Source organism: Rhinopithecus bieti, unplaced genomic scaffold (assembly GCF_001698545.2).
Source record: "Rhinopithecus bieti isolate Rb0 unplaced genomic scaffold, ASM169854v2 scaffold_56390, whole genome shotgun sequence".
NCBI classification, from domain to species: Eukaryota; Metazoa; Chordata; class Mammalia; order Primates; family Cercopithecidae; genus Rhinopithecus; species Rhinopithecus bieti.
Window position 1 is genome coordinate 6,111 of NW_016821672.1, and position 8,216 is coordinate 14,326.

The 8,216-nt window shown below is 53.2% G+C and overlaps 1 long non-coding RNA gene across 1 annotated transcript; it reads left to right on the forward strand.

Moving 5' to 3' along the window:
- Positions 1–504: 504 nt before the first annotated feature.
- LOC108520940 (uncharacterized) lies at positions 505–7,747 on the forward strand. Its single transcript, XR_001883070.1, has 3 exons — positions 505–620; positions 2,816–2,888; positions 7,520–7,747. It is a non-coding gene; the product is annotated as an uncharacterized LOC108520940 (long non-coding RNA).
- The last annotated feature ends 469 nt before the right edge of the window (positions 7,748–8,216 follow it).

The window sequence follows — 8,216 nt, forward strand, 5'->3', positions numbered from 1 at the left end:
TGAGCTACGCTCCCTTAATAACCAGAGAAGGGCCAGGCAGGGTGGCTCACGCCTGTCATCCCAGCACTTTGGGAGAATGAGGTGGGCGGATTACGGGAGGTCGAGAGTTTGAGACCAGCCTGGCCAACATGGTGAAACTCCATCTCTACTAAAATACAGAAACTCGGCCGGGCGCGGTGGCTCGCACCTGTCATCCCAGCGCTTTGGGAGGCCGAGGTGGGCGGATCACGAGGTCAGGAGTTTGAGACCAGCCTGGCCAACATGGTGAAACCCGGCCCATGGCGGTGACGTTCGAACAGCTCACCCACCCTGTGGGTAAAACATGACGCAGGCGGGTGGCCTTTCATCTCAGAGCCATCTTGTTTAGGAACCATAAAAAAGGTGGAGGCAGGTTTTGCTCGACCCAGTTCGCAGCTTGACCGTTCCCTGTAGCTAAATGCGTCTGGGGTCCTGAAGAAATTTAATTTCGTTTCACACGTCCATCAACCATTCACCGTGGATGCGCACGTGTGTGTCTCTCTAGGCTCCGACGACCGAAACCCCAGCTCTGTGCACATTTACGTGCTCCTGATCCTGGGAACCCTTGTCTGTGGCCTCGTCTTTGGCTTCCTCTTTAAAAGGTAATGTGTGAAACTCATGTCTCTGTCTCTGAGAGAGAGAAACACAGCCTTGGCCGGGCGCGGTGGCTCACACCTGTCATCCCAGCACTTTGGGAGGCCGAGGCGGGCGGATCACCTGAGGTCGGGAGTTCGAGACCAGCCTGACCAACACGGTGAAACCCCGTCTCTACTGAAAATACACAAATTAGCCAGGCGTGGTGGCAGGTGCCTGTCATCCCAGCTGCTCGGGAGGCTGAGGCAGGAGAATCGCTGGAACCCGGGAGGCGGAGGTTGCAGTGAGCGGAGATCACGCCATTGCACTCCAGCCTGGGCGACAAGAGTGAAACTCCGTCTCAAAATAAAGAAAGAAAGAAAGAGAGAGAGAGAGCAAGAGAGAGAGAGAAACACAGCCTGCAAAGATGTCTGGTGATCCCAAGACCCATCCAGAAAGGTGGCATCCTCCTGTCTCCTGTGGCTTTGCCTCTAAGGGAGGCTCCTTCCTGCCTTTCCCAGCTCCTGGGGCTCCAGGCGTCCCTGGGCTTGTGGCTGCATCACTCCAGTCTCTGCCTCTGTCTCCACGTGGCCTCCTGCTCTGTGTCTGTGTCTCCTCTTCTGTCTCTTAGGACGCCTGTTACTGGATTCAGGAACCACAGAGATACACACGAAGAATCACCAAATGATGAAAATCTTAAGGAACTAGGTCGGGTGTGGTGGCTGACGCCTGTCATCCCAGCACTTTGGGAGGCTGAGGTGGGCGGATCACCTGAGGTCGGGAGTTCGAGACCAGCCTGGCCAACATGGTGAGACCCCGTCTCTACTAAAATACAAAATTAGCCGGGCATGGTGGCATGTTCCTATAATCCCAGCTACTCAGGAGGCTGAAGTAGGAGAATCGCTTGAACCCAGGAGGTGGAGGTTGCAGTGAGCCGAGATCGCACCACTGCACTCCAGCCTGGGCGACAAGAGCGAGACTCTGTCTCAAAACAAACACACACAAAATAACCCACCTCCAAGCCAGGAGCCATGCTCCTCAAGGCTGGTGGGATTAAGGCAGGCGTTTCCCCTGGAGCTCAGCCCTTCAACACCAGGGACCTCAGACTCCCTGAAGCCGCCCACAGCTGACCACCTGTTCTTTTCCCATAGGATCTCCTGTTTTCTCAGTTCCTTTTTTTTTTTTTTTTTTTTTTGAGACAGAGTCTTGCTCTGTCGCCCAGGCTGGAGTACAGTGATGTGATCTCGGCTCACTGCAACCTCCGCCTCCCGGGTTCCAGCAATTCTCCTGCCTCAGCCTCCTGAGTAGCTGGGATGACAGGAGTCCAGCACTATGCCCGATTAATTTATGTATTTTTAGTAGAGATAGGGCTTCTCCATGTTGGTCAGGCTGGTCTCGAACTCCTGACCTCAGGTGATCTGCCTACCTCGGCCTCCCAAAGTGCTGGGATGACAGGCGTGAGCCACCACACCCGGCCTAGTTCCTTAAGATTTTCGTCATTTGGTGATTCTTTCTCTTCTTTTCTTTTCTTTCTTTCTCTTTCTTTTCTTTCCTTCCTTCCTTCCTTCCTTCGTTCCTTCTTTCCTTCCTTCCTTCCTTTCTCTCTCTCGCTTTCTTTCTTTCTTTTCTTTCTTTCTTTCTTCTTGAGATGGAGTCTCACTCTGTCGCCCAGTCTGGAGTGCAGTGGTACAATCTCGGTTCACTGCAACGTCCACCTCCCGGGTTCAAGCAATTCTCCTGCCTCAGCCTCCTGAGTAGCTGGGATGACAGGTGTGCACCACCACCCCGGCTAATTTTCTATTTTAGTAGAAACGGGGTTTCACCATGTTGGCCAGGATGGTCTCAAACGCTTGACCTCAAGTGATCCACCCGCCTCAGCCTCCTGAGTAGGTGGGATTACAGGTGTGCAGCATGACACTCAGCTAATTTTGTATTTTAGTAGAGACGGGGTTTCACCATGTTGGCCAGGCTGGTCTTGAACTCTTGACCTCAAGTGATCCACCCGCCTCGGCCTCCCAAAGTGCTGGGATGACAGGCGTGAGCCACCACACCCGGCCTAGTTCCTTAATATTTTCATCATCTGGTGATTCTTGGTGAAGTTGTTTTGCGTAGTTGAGCGCAGATACCCCGCATGCAGCATCCCTTGGCACAGGGCGTCGATGGAAGGAACTGTGGCGCCCTGGGGTTCAGTTCACACTTTCTCTCTGTGTCTCCGGTTCTTTAGGGTACAGCGACTGTTCCCGCCAGTTCCACAGATCAAAGACAAACTGAATGATAACCATGATGTGGAAGACGAGGTAGGTAGAGGGCGGGCGGAGCGGTGACCTGCGATGGAGAGCAAGGAACGGGGAGTGTGGGACACGGTCTCTCAGTGTCGACTCTTGCTTCTCCACCAGCTTCGCCACGGGTGTGGCTGGAATCTGTATCCCGCTCCTGGGCCTTCTCCCAGGTCGGGATCAGGGTCTTCTCCTGGGTTGGAGTCAGGGTCCTCTCTGTGAGAAATTTCTCCAGGATCAGATCTCCAGGATGAGCAGAAACTGAGTCAGGCTGGTGGTCAAAACAAGGAAGAGAAGATGGTAGAGATGAGCCAGGCGCGGTGGCTCACGCCTGTCATCCCAGCACTTGGGGAGGTTGAGGCAGGTGGATCACGTGAGGTCAGAAGTTCGAGACCAGCCTGGCCAACGTGGTGAAACCGCGTCTCTGCTAAAATACAAAATATTTAGCCGGGCGTGGTGGTGCACGCCTGTAATCCCAGCTACTCGGGAGGCTGGGGCAGGAGAATGACCTGAACCCGGGAGGCGGAGGTTGCAGTGAGCCAAGATCGCACCACCGCACTCCAGCTCGGTGACAGAGCGAGACGAGGCAGAACTAAAGAGACAAGAGACAGAGGCAGAGAAAGATGGAGAGAGATGGAGGAGAGAGAGAGAAACATAGAAGAGAATGAGAAGGAGACACAAAAGAGAGGGAAATACGGGTAGACGGACTGACAGAGAAACAAAGGCAGACACACAGAGAGAGAAACAGAGAGAGGGAGGGAGAAAAGGGGAGGGCAAGAGAGAGAGAGAGACACAGAGAGGAACACAGAGACATACGAAGAGAAAAGACAATCAATGGCCGGGCGCGGTGGCTCAAGCCTGTCATCCCAGCACTTTGGGAGGCCGAGATGGGCGGATCACGAGGTCAGGAGATCGAGACCATCCTGGCTAACACGGTGAAACCCGTCTCTACTAAAATACAAAAAACTAGCCGGGTGAGGTGGCGGGCGCCTGTAGTCCCAGCCACTCGGGAGGCTGAGGCAGGAGAATGGCGGGAACCCAGGAGGCGGAGCTTGCAGTGAGCCGAGATCCGGCCACTGCACTCCAGCCTGGGCGACAGACCCAGACTCCGTCTCAAAACAAAAAAAAAAGACAATCAGAGAGAGATGGAGAAACAGAGACAGACAAACATGAACTAGGCAGGGGCCGGGCGCGGTGGCTCACACTTGTCATCCCAGCACTCTGGGAGGCCGAGGTGGGTGGATCACTTGAGGTCGGGAGTTCAAGACCAGCCTGACCAACATGGAGAACCCTCATCTCTACTAAAATTACAAAACTAGCTGGCTGTGGTGGCGCACGCCTGTAATCCCAGCTACTCTGGAGGCTGAGGCAGGAGAATCACTTGAACCCAGGAGGCGGAGCTTGCAGTGAGCCGAGATTACACCATTGCACTCCAGCCTGGGCGACAAGAGCGAAACTTTATATCAACAAACAGACAGACAGACAAACAAAAAACACACCACCAAGCCCAGCAGGGAAAGGAGAGAGACAGAGAGGAACAGAGGCACAGAGAGGGGAGAGAGACAACGACAGAGAGACACAGAGACACAAAAAGAGAGAGGGGGAGAGGGACAGATACATACAGGGACAAAGAGAAAAAGAGAAACAGAGAGAGAGATATAGGTGGACTCGAAGAGCGGAGAGAGAGCGAGAGACACACACAAAGAGAGACCAAGGGATGGGAGTGGAAGAGAGAGAGAGGGAGGAAAGAGACAGAGAGAGACAGAGAAAAGAGACACAGAGACCGAGAGAGACAGAGAAGACAGAGAAATGGGACCCGGTCTCAGCGAGAGCCCAGAGAGGGTGAACAAGGGCAAGGAACTGCGTGACGTGCACCCCGAAACCCCACGAACGATCCTCTCCCACCCGCCTCTCTCTGGCTCAGGGACTGCGTCTTATGTTGCGGTAAAAGCCGGCAGGCTGGAAAGTCAGGCCGGAGCTGATGCTGCATTCCAGGGCCAGAACCTTCCTGCATTCTCAGAGTAGGAGATGTCATTTTTAAAAAGGAAATAAAACTCTTGTCCAGGGAACCCCAGCTTTTATCCTCTAGACCTTTGACGAATTAGATGAGGCCCACCCTGCTCATTTAGACCTTCGACTGATTAGATGGGGCCCACCCTTCCCCTTTAGGCCTTCAACTGATTGGATGTGGCCCACCCTTCACCCAATATACCTTCAACTGATTAGATGAGGCCCACCCTTCTCTCTTTAGACCTTTGACTGATTAGACCATACCCACCATTTTCCTTTAGACCTTTGACTGATTAGATGAGGCCCACCCTTCTCCTTTAGGCCTTCAACTGATTACGTGAGACCCACCCTTCCCCTTTAGACCTGCAACTGATTAGACTATGCCCACCCTTCCCCTTTAGACTTTCAACTGATTACATGAGGCTCACCCTTCCCCTTTAGACCTTTGATTAGATGAGGCCCACCCTTGTCTCTTTAGATCTTTGACTGATTAGACTATGCCCACCCTTCCCCTTCAGACCTTCAACTGATTAGATGAGGCCCACCCTTCTCCTTTAGACCTTTGACTGATTAGATGAGGGCCACCCTTCCCCCTTTAGGCCTTCTAGATGAGGCCCATCCTTTCCCCTTTAGATCTTCAACTGATTAGATGAGGCCCACCCTTCTCCTTTAGACCTTTGACTGATTAGATGAGGCCCACCCTTCCCCCTTTAGGCCTTCTAGATGAGGCCCATCCTTTCCCCTTTAGATCTTCAACTGATTAGATGAGGCCCACCCTTCTCCTTTAGACCTTTGACTGATTAGATGAGGCCCACCCTTCCCCCTTTAGGCCTTCTAGATGAGGCCCATCCTTTCCCCTTTAGATCTTCAACTGATTAGATGAGGCCCACCCTTCTCCTTTAGACCTTTGACTGATTAGATGAGGCCCACCCTTCCCCCTTTAGGCCTTCTAGATGAGGCCCATCCTTTCCCCTTTAGATCTTCAACTGATTAGATGAGGCCCACCCTTCTCCTTTAGACCTTTGACTGATTAGATGAGGCCCACCCTTCCCCCTTTAGGCCTTCTAGATGAGGCCCATCCTTTCTCCTTTAGATCTTCAACTGATTAGATGAGGCCCACCCTTCTCCTTTAGACCTTTGACTGATTAGATGAGGGCCACCCTTCCCCCTTTAGGCCTTCTAGATGAGGCCCATCCTTTCCCCTTTAGATCTTCAACTGATTAGATGAGGCCCACCCTTCTCCTTTAGACCTTTGACTGAGATGAGGCCCACCCTTCCCCCTTTAGAACTTCAACTGATTAGATGACACCCACCCTTCCCGTTTAGACCTTCAACTGATTAGATGAGACGCACCCTTCCCCTTTAGACCTTCAACTGATTGGATGAGACCCACCCTTCCCCCTTTAGACCTTCAGCTTATTAATTAGGTAAGGCCCACCCTTTCCCTGTAGACCTTTGACTTATTAGATAAGGCCCACCCACATTCTCTAGTCCAATCTTTTTTCCTGGGAATCAGCTGACTGTGAACTTCACATCTACAAAGCACCTTCATAGCAGCCCCTGAGTCAGGGTTTGATTCAATTACTGGGGACTGTAGCCTAGTCCCCGAGTCACAGGGACATGTCATTGGTGCCGGGTATCCGAGACAGAGACCCACAGATGAAAGAGAAACAGAGAGACTGAACCCAACAGAGGTAGACACACAGGAAGACGGGGGTGGAAGATGGTGAGAGGGGAAGGAAAGAGAGAGAGAGGGAGACAGAGAAAAGAGGCAAAGAGACAGACTCAACAGCAAGGCTCCAGGGAGGGTGACTAAGGGTGAGGGACCTGTGTGACCCACATCCCAAGAGCCCAGGGGTGCCCCTCTCCCACCCACCTCTCTGCACCTCAGGGCTGTCTTCCTCCCATGGGGAGCTCCACATCCAGCCCAGGGCTGCCCCCAGCGCCCTCTTTCCTGACATATAGGTAACACCCTTCCAGTTGCCACTTGCACACCCCTGTCCTAGACCCGGCCATCTGTCATTCTGTTACCTTCCACCCGCACGCCAGCCTCCTCTCCGGCCCCCACTTTCCACTGACCCCCAGGGGTCCCCCACGTCGAGGTGCCAGGATAACAGCTTCAGGCTTCAACCTTCCCTTCTCCGAGCTCCATCGGCCCCAGGGCCTTAGCACCTGCTGCACCCTGCCCAGGTCTCACGCTCACAAGCTCTTCCAAAGGCCACCCTGTTCATTGTCAACTATGAGGCCGCATGGGTGGGTCTGTCTCAGATCTTTACCCCAGGAAAAACCGCTGGCCGGGTGCAGTGGCTCACGCCTGTCATCCCAGCACTTTGGGAGGCCGAGGCGAGTGGATCATCTCAAGGTCAGGAGTTCGAGACCAGCCTGACCAACATGGTGAAAGCCCATCTGTACTAAAAATACAAAAATTAGCTGGGCGTGGTGGTGCACGCCTGTAATCCTCAGGAGGCTGAGGCAGGAGAATGGCTTGAACTCAGGAGGCTGAGGTCGCACCACTGCACTCCAGCCTGGGCGTCAGAGCAAGACTCTGTCTCGAGGGGGGAAAATAAAAATAAACACCGCCTTCTGAGTCCCAGGCTCAGCTGTGAAGATCTGTCAGCCTGAACCCTCCTTCTTTTTCTCAGATCATCTGGGAGGAATTCACCCCAGAGGAAGGGAAGAGCTACGGCGGAGAGGTGTTGACCGTGAAGGAAATTACCTGAGGCCCGGTGGGTGTGGGAATGGCGTGGACATCTCCGCCTCCGAGACACTGAGCCTTTATATCATTGTCTACGTTTTTATTTAAAAACATGATATTTGGGTCCAGGCACGGTGGCTCATGCCTGTCATCCCAGCACTTTGGGAGGCCAAGGTGGGTGGACGACCTGAGGTCAGGAGTTCCAGACCAGCCTGGCCAACATGGTGAAACCCCATCTCAACTAAAAATGCAGAAATTGACCCAGCCGTGGTGGCGTACACCTGTCATCCCAGTGAGCCGAGATCACGCCATTGCACAGCAACCTGGGTGACACAGCAAGATTGCATCTCAAATAATAATAATAATAAATAATAAAAACGTGATCTTTGGCTGGGCGCCGTGGCTCATGCCTGTATTTCTAACACTTTGGGACGCCAAAGTAGGAGGATTGCTTGAGACAGCAGTTTAAGACCTGGGCAACAGAGCGAGACCCTATCTCTACAAAAAAAATGCAAAAGTTAGCTGGGCATGGTGGCTTGTGCCTGTAGTCCCAGCTATCTGGGAGGCTGAGGTGGGAGGATCAGTAGAGTTCAAGGTAACAGTAACCTGTGATTGCACCACTGCGCTCCAGCCTGGTGACAAAG